The 13221-nt window shown below is 47.2% G+C and overlaps 1 long non-coding RNA gene across 1 annotated transcript in view; it reads left to right on the forward strand.

Annotated features, from left to right (window-relative positions):
• Window positions 1-972: 972 nt before the first annotated feature.
• Window positions 973-13221, forward strand: part of LOC146871483 (uncharacterized) — a 56871-nt gene continuing 44622 nt past the window's right edge. The window contains exon 1 of the long non-coding RNA XR_014959563.1: window positions 973-1066. This is a non-coding gene — a long non-coding RNA (uncharacterized LOC146871483). The remainder of the gene's footprint in view (window positions 1067-13221) is intronic.

The raw sequence follows: 13221 nt of genomic DNA on the forward strand, positions 1-13221 counted from the left end.
AGGCGTAAGGTTTTGACGCATTTGCATCCAAGCAGTGTCGCAGGGAAATCTCATAGATTGCACTGCAACACTTCTAAGACCCTTTTTTATGTGGGAACACCCACCCTGCATACATTATACCTGACGCAGATATAATGTGGCGCAGGGCTTTACAAGGTGACGCATCTGCCTAGATGTGTCCCCTTGTAAATATGGAGTAATGTGGCGCATTGTTTACGATGCTGCTGCGTTCAAACAGTGACGCAACGGCTGCGCAAAAGTGTTGCAAAGCCTTCATAAACAAGGCCCTTAATGTCTTGATTCAGTGTACCTCTGAGACGTAAAACAGTCCCTCGTGCATTGCAATGCAAGCACCTCCGTAGGAGGGGGAATAATGCAACTTTCAACTAACAGGATGATTTAAAAAAAATGATAATCATTTTGCAGAAAGGTGTGCTGTCAAGTTAGGCTTAAAATTGAGTCTCGCTGTGCTGAATTGAAGAAACAGCTTTTTAATAGTACCTGTTACTATTATTGTTTGCTGGCGAGTTGTAACTAAAGTTAACATTATTATTACGTTTTAAATCTTGCCTCATGTCGTACTAGCGGTTTGTAGGCGCTATTAGTAAACCATAAGGCTGTTATTATTTCCAATGAAATAGCAACGAGTTTACTAGACACGCTATTATGATTGGACTCTGGTGCAACATTAATAGTGGTGGTTACGGTGTCCCTGACCAATAGACCCTGCAGCCTAATGTACAAAGGGATAAAGACGCTGAGAGGGGCAAGCACGCACTACAGCAAACATCCAATTGCTTTCTAGGGCCTGAAGACAGCTGTCACACTGAGATACACTCCCAGCCAATAGTAGACATTGCGTATGCCTCTCCACCAATGGTATGCGAGGACTAAACCTAAACGTAATCTGCTGTTTCATCTTCAATTGGCCGCGTTTTGTCACCGCAGCTTGTGATTGGACGCCTGCCTGTAGGCGTCTGTGGGTCGACTGGAGGGGCATTTAACTAAAGGGATTCTGTGAAAAGGAGTTAAAGGAACAGAGTGGGCCAGTTGGGCGCTGAGACAGGTGAGTCTCCTTTCTTTAGAATAGAGAGGGCCATAATACACAGAGACTGCGTTAGCATTCACTCATATTTTTGGAAGGGCTAGCTAGGCCCCATTGGGCGTGGCACCCGATTTTGTTTTACTCACAGACCAGGCGCGCAACACCCATTGGGCTCACCGGGCTTCAGCCCCCCCCCGTCATGTGTGTCAGCCCGGCTGAGACAGCCTCGCGGGCTGGCGTCCGTCTAATTGCAGCCGGACCCGAGTACTTCACAGGTCTTTAAAAGACCATTTACACGTTAATTAGGCTTTTGTTGCGTTTTCGCCCCTTCTTACAGCCACTCTGCCTATGGCTGGAAGACTTAGCCCCCCCCGAAATCTTTTTCAGCCCCCCCCCCCCCGAAATTTGGCTCTAGTTGCCCGCCTGTCACAGACCTCAGCAGCAAGTGCTCAACCCACTCTCCTGATGATCTTATTGAGGCTGGAATCTGTGAACTATGTAGTACCAATACACGGGTCTTTGTAGCAAGCTGTTTCGGTTTGGCTGTAACCTCAGAGTTCTCAAGTTTCCCAGGTGCATGGCGAGTAGCTGATCTCATCCAAGTTTTTAGGTCTCGCCTGACCCAGCACATGCGATGGTCTGGCGAGACTTATTGACAGGGCTCCAAAAAGTGCTACCAGGCCAGCCTAGAGCAACAGTGCATGTGCGCGGGCGCGCGCGCTGCGCTTTTCCGCGATTTACTTTCACTTTCACGGCCGCTTTGATGTTTGATCGCGATCGCAATCACTTTCGCGGCCGCTAATATGTCTCGCTTTTGGGATCTTATAAGTATTTAGTTATGCAACTGTTGCATGGCTAAACACATAAGGTCCCAAAGGCGAGACCTATTGGCTATGCCAATGCTTGTTATTGTTTATTCTGGGACTTGTAGTCCTGGTGTTATGAGATAAAGGGCTGCAACTTCCAGAATGCATAGAAACAAATTGGACTGAATGAACTGCTCGGGCATGGAATTGGGAAACTTGAGAGCTCCGTCTGTGACTTGTAGGAAGTTAGACGAGCAATTCCTCCTCAGGTGCTTTCTTAATAATACTTCTCTGAAAACACTCAAAAACAGACGACAGTGCTGCCATTTACTCATATTTGTGATGTTGGAAGCTGCCCAGGGCGTTTTTAGGAAACTTAAAACAGTCCCGGTTTTTCTTTGAGCCCCACCTACACACAACTACTATGCAACTGCTTGTAAGAGTCTGTAAGACTTAAGGAAGTCTCCACTGGTGGGAGGAGGCTAAGGGCCTGATTTCGAGTTTGGTGGACCGGTACAGCGCCGTCAAACTTGCGGTTCTCCTGGGTAATTCTAACTTTAGGGTGAGCGCCAATAATACACGCCTGGAGCTTCAGCTGCATCTCTGACCTGGTGGCCTATCTGCCAAAGGGTTAACAAGTTACAGTGACTGGCCCCGTGCCCTGTTAGCTCTGGAGAGAGTGCAATTTATTTCCCCTTCTATGACCATGATCTCTACCACCTTGGTGGGCCGTCTGCCACTGTAAATATCCGTATAAAAAACGGTCAGGAGCTTTGCCAAACTCCCAAAGATCAAGTGGTTTCTGAGTTTGCCATACATTCAGAAAAGCTGAAACTTCGACGTATATAACATGGAATTTGAGAGAGCGAAAAATATGAAATAGAGAACAGACTGAATAAAGGAGTGCGAGAGACAGACAACACACTTCTTGGTATCTAATAGTCAGGACCATTGGCATGATGCGGCAGAGGGGGCGCCCAGTTATGTGGCATGGTTGACTAAATAAATTAGGCGGCAAGAAAATGCAAATATGAAGCATAATGCGGCACATTTTCTGATAGAATTACTTCAATTTTTTTTTATTTGACACAAGGTAATGGTTTAGAATGGGTGTTTCAGTCAGTCAGTCAGAAAACTTTATTTTGGCTATCAGTCCTAAAAGTTCATTAAAACACAAAATATATAATACATAGTTCTGGGTATAAAATAGAAACACATAGTCATAAAAGAAAAGCAGTTATTACAAGGAATGACACAGAAATTGCCTTAATGAGATAGTAATCGTCTTCTGGTTAGCCACATTGAGAATAGATATTTGGCTATGACTGTAGCGTATAAAGGGGAACAGTCATACTTCAACAACCTGAACAGATCTCTATAGTTCCTAGCCCCTATGTTTTTTGTAAGTTGGGATTATCCATTTCCAACGAGAAATTTTACAGGCTGGACAGAACAGTATAGCATGGACCTCAGTTTCTTCGGAGGCACCACACCCGGGGCAAAGTTGCCAAACTGAACCAACCCACTTATTCGTTCTCGAAAAAAGCGGGAGCGAACCATGCCTAAATTGTAGATATAGTTTTTTGGCAAGTACCGGGTGGATCAAATCTAACACAGGCTCAAAGCTATAGCTAATTTTTACCTCCAGGAATGCCGAGGTAAGATTAGCGGTATTAGCCGATTGGAAGATTTGGGTCAGATTTCGTTCCTCCAAAATTTTTGTCAATGATCTTTTTGGAAGAGAGGAGCATGAGTCCACAGGTGTGAGCCAGAGGTCTTCTCTCCTTATCTCCTTCAGCGATTTCTTGACATATACTAGCCAAGGAATGGTACCTGCCTTAGGAATCGACAAGATAGACTTCAGTTCCTCCTGAAAAATTTACCAGTTCAGGGGTACTCCATAATCGACGCCAGTACATTATTGGTCTGGAAGCTACCAAGTCCGTGATGGATTGAATACCTAGGTCCATCCTAAGCGGCTGCATAGGAGTGCTCATTGGAAGTGCAAATAATTGTCTAAGAAAGTGGTTTTCTGACTTGGATAAAATCTGGGATGGCGTGTGACCCCATAATTCAGCGCCATAGACTACCACCCCCCTAGCCTGGGTTTTATAAATCTCCACCAAAGGACTGATTAACTTTAGTGGGCTGTTTTTAAACATCTTAGTAATACCCCCTGTTATCTGTGTGTATTTCAAGTTTATTTTTGAGATCTGGGGGCCCCAGGTCATTTTATTGTTTAACGTCAAGCCCAGGTAATCAAATGTATTGACCCGTTCAAGGGGCAAACCATCAAGCTTCGGAATAGGGCGGTTAGTAGTGTCTGCGTGGAGGACCATATATTTGGTCTTACTCACGTTAATAACTAAATTCCTTTTCCTGCAGAAAGCCGCAAAACTGTCCAGGACTCTTTCCATCCCCATCGGGGTCCTGGACAAAAGCAGAGTATCGTCTGCGAACATTAGTGCAGGAATTTTCCTACCTGCCAACTTCGGAGCATCTATATCTCTTAGGGCTAGAATATCCTCTACCAGTCCATTTAAAAAAAGAGCAAAAAGGGTTGGGGCTAGGACACACCCCTGTCTAACACCCTTTTCTACTCGAAATGGGTGGGTGAGTTCTCCATTGAGTCCAAACCTGACTCTAGCGAAGGTGTGTTGATGGAGTCGCTCTAGTTGATCACAGAGGTAGAGAGGTAACCCCATCCCCCTCAACAGTTCCCAAAGCTGGCTACGATCCACCATATCGAAGGCAGACTTTAGGTCAACAAACGTGAGATAAAGACTGCCCCCTTCTAAGATAGTGGTTTTCCAGTGGATCATTTGCAGCCTGAACAGTTGGTCCACAGTTGACATTTTGGCTCTAAAGCCCACCTGCAAAGGGGTCAGAATGTTATGATCCTCCATCCAGGTTTGGAGTCTCCCAAGAAGAGTACGCGCAAATATCTTCTGGGCGACATCGATTAAGCTAATAGGCCTATAATTGGCCGGATCAAGAGGAGAACCCTTTTTATGAATTGGAATGATCTCAGCACCAGCCCATGTAGGTGGTAGTGGCATTCCAGCTAGTATTGCATTGAAAAGGCCATAAAGATAGGGAACCCAGATATCAGGCTCGCTTTTAAAGAGATCACCTGGGATCCTATCCAGGCCTGGAGCTTTGTTGGGTAGAACTTTACTTAAAGCCACTCTAACCTCACTGAGTGTGCACCTCTGGGGCAATCCCTGGGAAACGGGTAGACAAACATTGGGATAAGGAGAATTATTCCCTACTGATGGCTTAGAGGCGTAGAGATCTTCAAAGTAACTACGCCATATTTCTTCTCCGACATTAGGTTGGAGAGCTGAGTTGGGACGTGTCGATCCAGTTTTAACTAAACTCCAGAACGATCTTAAGTCCCTATTTTTAAGTGCAGCGGAAATCTCCTCCCATCTGCTCTCTTCCCATTCTTTTTTTGCCTCATTTGTGATTTCCTTAAAAAAGGCCCTTGCTTCCTTAATTGATGACTTATTACCATTTTTAAGGGTTATGAGAAGCAGTGTCTTTGCTTCTCTACAACTTTTGTTAAACCAAGTAATCTTCCCACTCGTGGGAGCCGAATTTCTCCTGATTTCCCGCCTAAAATAGGTCTCAAGGGTGCTACAAAGTTCTATGTGGGTGGTTCCAATCAGCTCGAGGTCCATATGGGGCTCTAATATAGTAGCATCTCCCATTGTTTTCTCCAAGAGAGGGTAAATCTCAGAGTACATTGCACTAAGGTCCCTTTGTGATTGGACAATCTTCTCCTGTTAGATCTGGGGGTCTCTAGTTGGCAGAGGTATACACCTTAGACCAAATAGGGACCCTTGCTTCTAGTCAGGGTACAAGGACACACACGGTAGATAACCCCTGCTCACCCTCTAGGTAGCTTGGCTCGAGCAGACAGGCTTATCCCCAAGGCAATGTGTAAGGTATTTGCACGTAGACACCACAATGATCCCCCCTCCGTACACCACAAACATAGACCACACAGGTGAGTTATATCCAAAATAATATATCTTTATCTAGTTTCCGCAGTTGAAATCAAGCATCACAGGTTTGCACCATATTCGCTTTCTTGGTTGGTCGGGATCGTAAGACGATAGTCTCTAGTCTCTTGCGTGATTCGATACTCACTGAGAGTGAATCAGTTCGTAGGCTCTTGTTGTTTAGGCAGCTACGTTGCTCCGTCGGCGTCACTGCGCTCGTTGTACAAAGCGCTCCTCTGGCTGTTCGGTGCAAGGTTTCCACAACTTCCTCGACGAGCCCTCAGTGACGATGTCGACGTCACCGGAGTCAGCCACTCACAGCGCGGCTTCGTAGAGCAGGGAAGTACGACTCTCGGTCTGCTTCAGGCCTCCGGGTCGCGGCAAGGCACGTGCTGATGAGCACGTCGGTCTTCTTGATGCGGCAACCGGTGTCAGGCCCGGATCAGCGCGGTACTCTCCAGCAAGACAGAGAGCAGCCAGCCCACTTCACCGGCAGATGTTGAGAAGCTTGGTAGAACAGTCCACGGTCCCTGCAGCACACAGCAGCGCAGGGGGGGACACAGCAGAGTCTTGGGTTCTGGGCAACCTTTCTATCCCTGGGTTGCGAAACAGGAGGACAGCTCTTCTCAGGCCCTTGGAGATTTGGTTTAAGACACAGCACACAGCAAAGTCTTGTTTGGTCAAGTGGGTAGAGCCAGCACACAGCAAGACCCCTTCTCCTCCTCAGCTTCAGTTGTACAGCAGAACAGGTCAGCCCTTAGAGCACACAGCAAGGCAGTCTTCCTTTAGTTCTTCAGCGGTCCGTCTTTCAGCAGAGGTTCCTCTTGATGGTAGAATCTAAAAATCTGTTGTCAGGGGTCTTGTACTTATACCCCTAAAAGTCTTTGAAGTCTTTGTGCAAGTGGGTCCTGAGCCCGGTCTGATCCAGTTCTGGGTGTTGCTGGAGCACTTTGTTTTCCTGGCTTCTGCTTTCTTTTCAGAGTGAGGGGCAGAGTCGTCAGCCGCCCAGCAGGAGGTGGAGCCAGCAGTGTGGCAGGCAGGCACAGCCCTATTCACTCCCAGGTGCTATCTCCTCCCTCCACTCTCCTTGCAAATGTCGCCATTCAGCAGAGGGCTGACTCAGCCAACCTCCTGGGGGATCCCCAGCCCCTGTCACTCTCAAGCCAGACAGTCAATCCACAAGCATGCCCAGGAACACAGAAGGGTCAGACAAGAGAACAGCTACTCTCTAAAAAGTACTATTCTCCAACTCAGGATTTAAAAACAACCTCTCCTAAAAGATGTGTTATTAAATGCTGAGCTCAGGGATATCAAACACTCATGTCTTATCTTGTTCCTATGAGAAGATAGGCGGATAGCCATTGGCACCAGCCTCCCCCATGTTAGCCTATGGAGCAAGATAACCATGCAGCAGTGAACACACAAAATGGCCGTTGTTCACTACCCGAACATGTTGCCTGCACTAGTACATGCTCTACCTTTTACATACACTGCACCCTGCCCAGGGGGGTACCTTGGGCCTTCCATAGGGATGACTGACGTGTATAAAAAGGGAAGGGTTAGGCCTGGTCAGTGTGGACACTGGCCAGGAGGACATGGCAGTCCGGGGACTGCAGGCAGGCCTGCGGTGGCAGGCCTGAGACACCATTTTAGGGCTACACAGGTGGGTGGCGCAATCAGCGCTGCAGACCCACTAGTAGCATCTGTCATCACCAGCCCTGGCACACACAGTGCACTTTACTAGGGACTTCATGGTGATACAGATATGCCAATCAGGTATATCCAATCAATATGATATTTTACACAGGGAGCACTTACACTCTGGCACTGGTTAGCAGTGGCAGAGTGTCCAAAGCATCTAAACCAGCAAAAACGAAATCCATCACAGCATCAAAAATCCAGGTAGCAGAGGCAAAAGATAGGGGAAAAACCCACGCCAAGGATGTCAGGTCTAACATCTCCCATCTAACTCTTCGATCAGCACAGGTTGTAATCAAGGGTGCAGGCGTAAGTGGGTCATTAACGGGGATGGGGTGGTTGGTAAAACCCTCCATGGAAACAGCAATGGGGTTGTGATCACTTTCGCAGCGTTTGTTCACTTGAAAATCCAGGGTCCTTGACCAAAGTCCTGTGCTGAGCATGATATAATCAATAATGGAGTTTTGGCCATATCTTTCAAAAGTTGGATTACCTGGGTTATCTGCAGGGAACCTACCATTGCATGCCCTTAGGGAAAAAGTAAGTGTTATTTGGGTGAGTTGTAGGACCAGTGGTGTCCATGCCTTCGTGGGATAGGTGTTAGTGGGTGGTATATCCCAAACTTGATCTTCTTCCTGAGATACAGGGGAGATCAACCCATTGAGGGGTTCGTAATGGCAATTAAAATCACCACCAATTATAAGATGGTCAGTGTTAGTAATTGAGGTCAAGAAGGCCTCTAGGGCAGTCAGGGTGGGGGACACTTGGCCATAGTTAACTGGGCGGGAATAAATGTTTATCAGGCTCAGATCTTGGTATTCCCGGAAGGACAATGCCAAGCACATAATATCCGGAGAATCGGTACTAATTTCGCTGATTGCTCATCCAAGATGGGTTCGTACCCAAATGGTTAACCCTCCCGACGGCCTACCCCCTTTTGGTCTTACTGCGGTTTCCCAGAAGGTGGCATACCCTAGTCGATGGTAAGGCTTCAATGCCCAAGTCTCTTGGAATAGGCAGATGTCATATTCGTCTATAAATTCCCCCCAATCGGTGAGTTCTAACAAACGTGAGAGACCCGCCACATTCCAGGATAGGATTTTTAATCCCGTGGCCCAGTTGATAGAATGGCTACCCGAATGTGACCTAAGGCGGATGGGTTTTATTCCTAAGTGAAAGGCTGGTTTGTCCCTAGTGATGTCCAAAGATCCCGATTCTATAGGAGTATCGGAAAGCAACATGTTGGTGTGGGGAATAGCAGAGCAGGGCAGTGCTAACTGAGACAAGGATGTGGCCATAGACTTCCACTCGGTATGGTGAATTGACCCTTTTGTGGAACCTCCACCCAGATGCGAGATAGGAGTCGGAATCAAGGCAGAGGAGTTCTCAGGGCCAGCATCTACTCTCAGAATGTTCCCTTCTTTCCGTGGTTTATGACATTCATAAGTCGTTGCAAAAGGTCTTGCTAGTATCCCCCCCTATTCTTAGGGCGTCCCCGGCGTCCCGGGCTTTCCAATTATCATAACCCAGAGGTGCCTGGTGATGTGGAGATGCGACCCAACCCACCATATACTCTATCTGCAAAGAGGCAGTATGCCCAGAATCAGAGTCGGGCTTCAGTCAGTCTATACAATCCAAGGGGCTGAACCTGTTGTGACAGGGTATATTAAAACGTGAAGGGTATGTATCAGTCTCTTGGATTCCACTAAGGCCAAGGGCCGTCCCCGCTCTGCCCCATTGCGTATTGACTATATCCCTCCCATAATTTGGTGTTCCTAGCGGATAAAAATAAGAGAGAAAGGGGGTATGGATTCCATCAGCCATATTGGCCCGCCCCCCCTCCCCCACATATTTTACCACCCTAGGGTCTCTAAAACTGACAACAATACAATCTCCCCTTATGTTCTTTACGCCCTGGCCAACCCAAGCTACTCTTCGTACCATCAGAATTTCCCCGGTCAAATTGGATGGCAGAGGTCTATTTACATTCAACCAGTGAATTACCTTGTTCTTTAGGGACAGGTAAGATTCAGCTCTTTCTTGGGGGAGTTCAGGTACGCCAGTAAGGACCACAACATAAGGGCTACAATCTGGTGGGAGATCGAGTCTTGGGGCGTTCTTGGTGTTAGAGGGGATGTTAGGTCTGGGGTTAGTCAAGGGAAGGAGAAAGGGTTGGGGTTGGGATGAAGGTGGTGGAACTACTAAGCTACCGGTTTCACAGCTTGCATTAGCCGGTTGTAGGGAGGCAGAGGGAGCAGGCCCGCCATCCTTATCAGAGACTAGTTCCCTTCCAATTTGAACTAGATCGTGAGGGGAGGCGTGATCGATTGCCTGTCCGCTAGGCCTATTAGAGGATGATATAAATGGTTGTTGGCAAGATGTTTTCGGGACTGATTGTACTAAAGCCACTGCGTTGGACTGAATGGAGCCAATTATCAGTGCTATTTTATTTTCCAATACAGATAAACGCTTGGCTAAGGGAGACAGACTTCCATCAATTACCGCAGCCATTCTATTCCAGAAGGCGCTGGGAGTCAGACCTCCCAGGGCTTTCTCAGGTGGGGCTGTGCGGTTAGGGGAAGCTACAGAGTCCCGGAGCAGAATAATATGTTGGTCATCTTCTGTCATGGGTGAATTATAATCTCGAGTGGGGACTGGCATTTTTTTTTGTTTTTTCTTGGAGGGACATCTCATTGGGACCCCTTCGCGTTTCTTTCCTTTGGTAGCTGGTGGGTTCATCCCTGAGCATTTACTTCTAGCAGACCGATCCGTCATTGACCTTGTTTTGGCACAATTAAAGATAGTAGCTGAAAAAGAGTGGTCGACCTCAGTTGGCCTTAAGACAGAGGAATTAGTCGATATGAGTCCGACAGGGGAAGAGGGCTCACTTATCAGGACCTCTTCTAAAGGACCATCTTGGGGCAGGTGCGCCAATTTAACAGGAGAAGGAGCAGATATAATGGCTCCCAGTGAAGAGCGTTTCTCTAATAATGGTTCTAGGGATAATCTACGTTCTGTGGCGGCGATCTCATAAGCCAGAACGTTACTTGCCCTGGTTATAAAATTGTCCAGAGTCCCCATAACATTACTCCCCTTAGGTGCCAACCTCAAAAGTCCAGTAGCCATTGTTTTTTTACCTTTCAAAACTGTAGTAAGGACTCCCTTAATACGTACATACATTGTTAAGTTAGCATAACCACGTTAGAAGTTAGAAAGCCATCTTGCTGCTTTTGCACACGACACTGCATTTACATGTTATTGCTTAAACGAACTGCTGACTCGAGTTTTGCCTCACACGAGAGCAATCTGTTGTTACCATCCCGAGCTCTGCGAAGCGACCTTGGTCTGCACACGATGTGACAAACAGTCTGAGTTGTTAGACAATGCATGTTTTCCACTCTAGGTTGATCGACCCACTATTTAGTCATAACACACGAGCAGCTGCACATACCTGAAAGTTGGTGCTTTTAATATCACGGACATCATGTTTATTATTCAGACCGAAGACGAGCCTTCCTGCGAGAAGTCTCCTGATGCTCCTGTGATGTGATTTCACTAAGCTGATCTTTGAGGTATGGGGTCCCCTATTCAAGCCTAAGAGACCTTCTGTTAGACTAATAATAATATTAGCTTCTTAGTAAAGGGAAAGTGGTAGTATCCACTGTCATTATAACATGATCACCCCTTTTATATTCTATGGAATTGTAACTATGTTAATGGTTTTGATTTTAATCATTTGTCTGCTTGTATTAGCCAAAGTACTGCATATTAGGACACGTGGTCTATAAAAATAAACTCTTTTTATTTTCACCGTGTCTCTGTTGATTCTTGTTGTGGACTGATGTGAGAATAATATACGAACAGGTATTTCCGATTCCCACCATTCCTGAGTATGTACTGAGTCGCGTGTTCTGGGTTGTCTTTTCATTGGGACCGCCGAGCTAAATCTCGGATAACGAATGGGACACTTATGCTAGCCGGATACTGGGTTCTGGGTTCTGAGGTGAGTTTCTGGTACACCACAACTCACTGAGGTCCTGGGGTTCTACGCATAGTTCTGTGTATAAGCAGAATCCCTGCAACATGGCGCACCTAACGTTTGGTCTATGAGTTGAAACGCCTTAGTAGTGCTCGCGTTTGTCCTCAACACCCTCATTCTTGTTTCCGGATAACAAGTCTGACGGATTTAAACCTACCTAGGTCTATTGATATAGGTTCTTTCAAGCTTGATAATTAAAAAGGTTAGTGAACCCTTGTGCTACTGATAGTTTCACGTGTGTTGTCCTAATGTCGGTGGATATTGCGGCGCATAGCCGTGCGGCTCTAAAACGTCATTTGACGCAGTATGGGGTACCGGACACTGGTATGAACGTCATCTTTGTTGTAGGAGCCGATGCGGCTCATCCCTATGAGTTGTTCTACTCTTGGGTGACGATTCCAGCGGTGGGGGATGACGACACCTTTCATTCTTACACTGCCGCTGCAGTGCCGGCGAACTATACGCCGTATAGGACACAGGAAATACCAATATCTGCTTGGCAGCATCTTATTTGGTTTAATGGCGCCCTTCCCCATGTGGTTATACCGCCGAGAATGGGCCCTTTATCAATTGCAGGGGCCACTTGGCCGGTACTAGCCGGATTTACGCCTCATCCCCGTTACCTCACGGTGACGGTGGCTGAGCTGCGTGTACTACACACTGCCCTCATTACGGTATATAGGGCGTTAGTGCAGTATGTGTCGCGCAATATGCAGGCGGGGGCGCCTGCTGTTGCGGGACAGCCTACTGATCATCACGCAGTGGTCATTAGTCCTGTTATGGTCAATTCTGTTATGGGCAAGCGCCCCCAAACTAGGGATGATTTCCCCTTTTGGCTTGCTGAGAAATTTGACCAAATAGAAGCGGTTTACCCGAATACTTCACCTGTGGAGAAACACAGGATCCTCACCATTAGTTTGCCTAAGGACTTGGTTCCCCACATTGATGATTGTACAAATTGAGGCAAGGTCTTTGCAGCGACGTACGCGCAGTGCTATGGCACTCCGTCTATGTTGCAGCTGCCCTCCGTAATCAAAAGAGTTCAAGAGAACCATGGTGCGGAGTCTGCGATAGAGTTAGGGATGCGGCTTCTCGGGCAATTTGACCTGGTGGCTACCATGATAATTGGTAACCTGAAGGGTGATGCTTTGCATTTCCAGGTTCGTAATGAACTGAAACGAATTCCTGAGGAGGACAAACCGCAGGAATTTGCGAAAATAATCGCAGAGGCATATCGGGATTTGGGTCGTAGCTCTTTAGGAGTTAAGCCTGTCATAAAGAATCCCGATCTAAAGCAGCAGGGCAAGGCAGAAACGTCTGGTAAGGACGACCGGCCCTTTTTTCCTAAACAAAAATGGCAGGTTAAACAACAGGGGAAGCAGCAGCAGCAGAAACAGGGCTCTCGGCCTGCCTCTCCCGTACAGTCTAGTAGTGAACGCACTTATGATCTGCGCGATCGTGCTGCTATAAAGTCTCCTGATAGATTTCAGGTTTCTGAACAGCGCTCTCCTCGTTCTTCACAGGAAACATCGGCTACACAGTCCGGTGGCGGAGGCGGTGGCAAAGGTCGGGGTGCTCCACAACAGCGTGACCAGCCCCGACAGACTGAGGGTAAAGGCAAGCAGG

Source organism: Triturus cristatus, chromosome 1_1 (genome assembly GCF_964204655.1).
Source record: "Triturus cristatus chromosome 1_1, aTriCri1.1, whole genome shotgun sequence".
Lineage (NCBI taxonomy): Eukaryota > Metazoa > Chordata > Amphibia > Caudata > Salamandridae > Triturus > Triturus cristatus.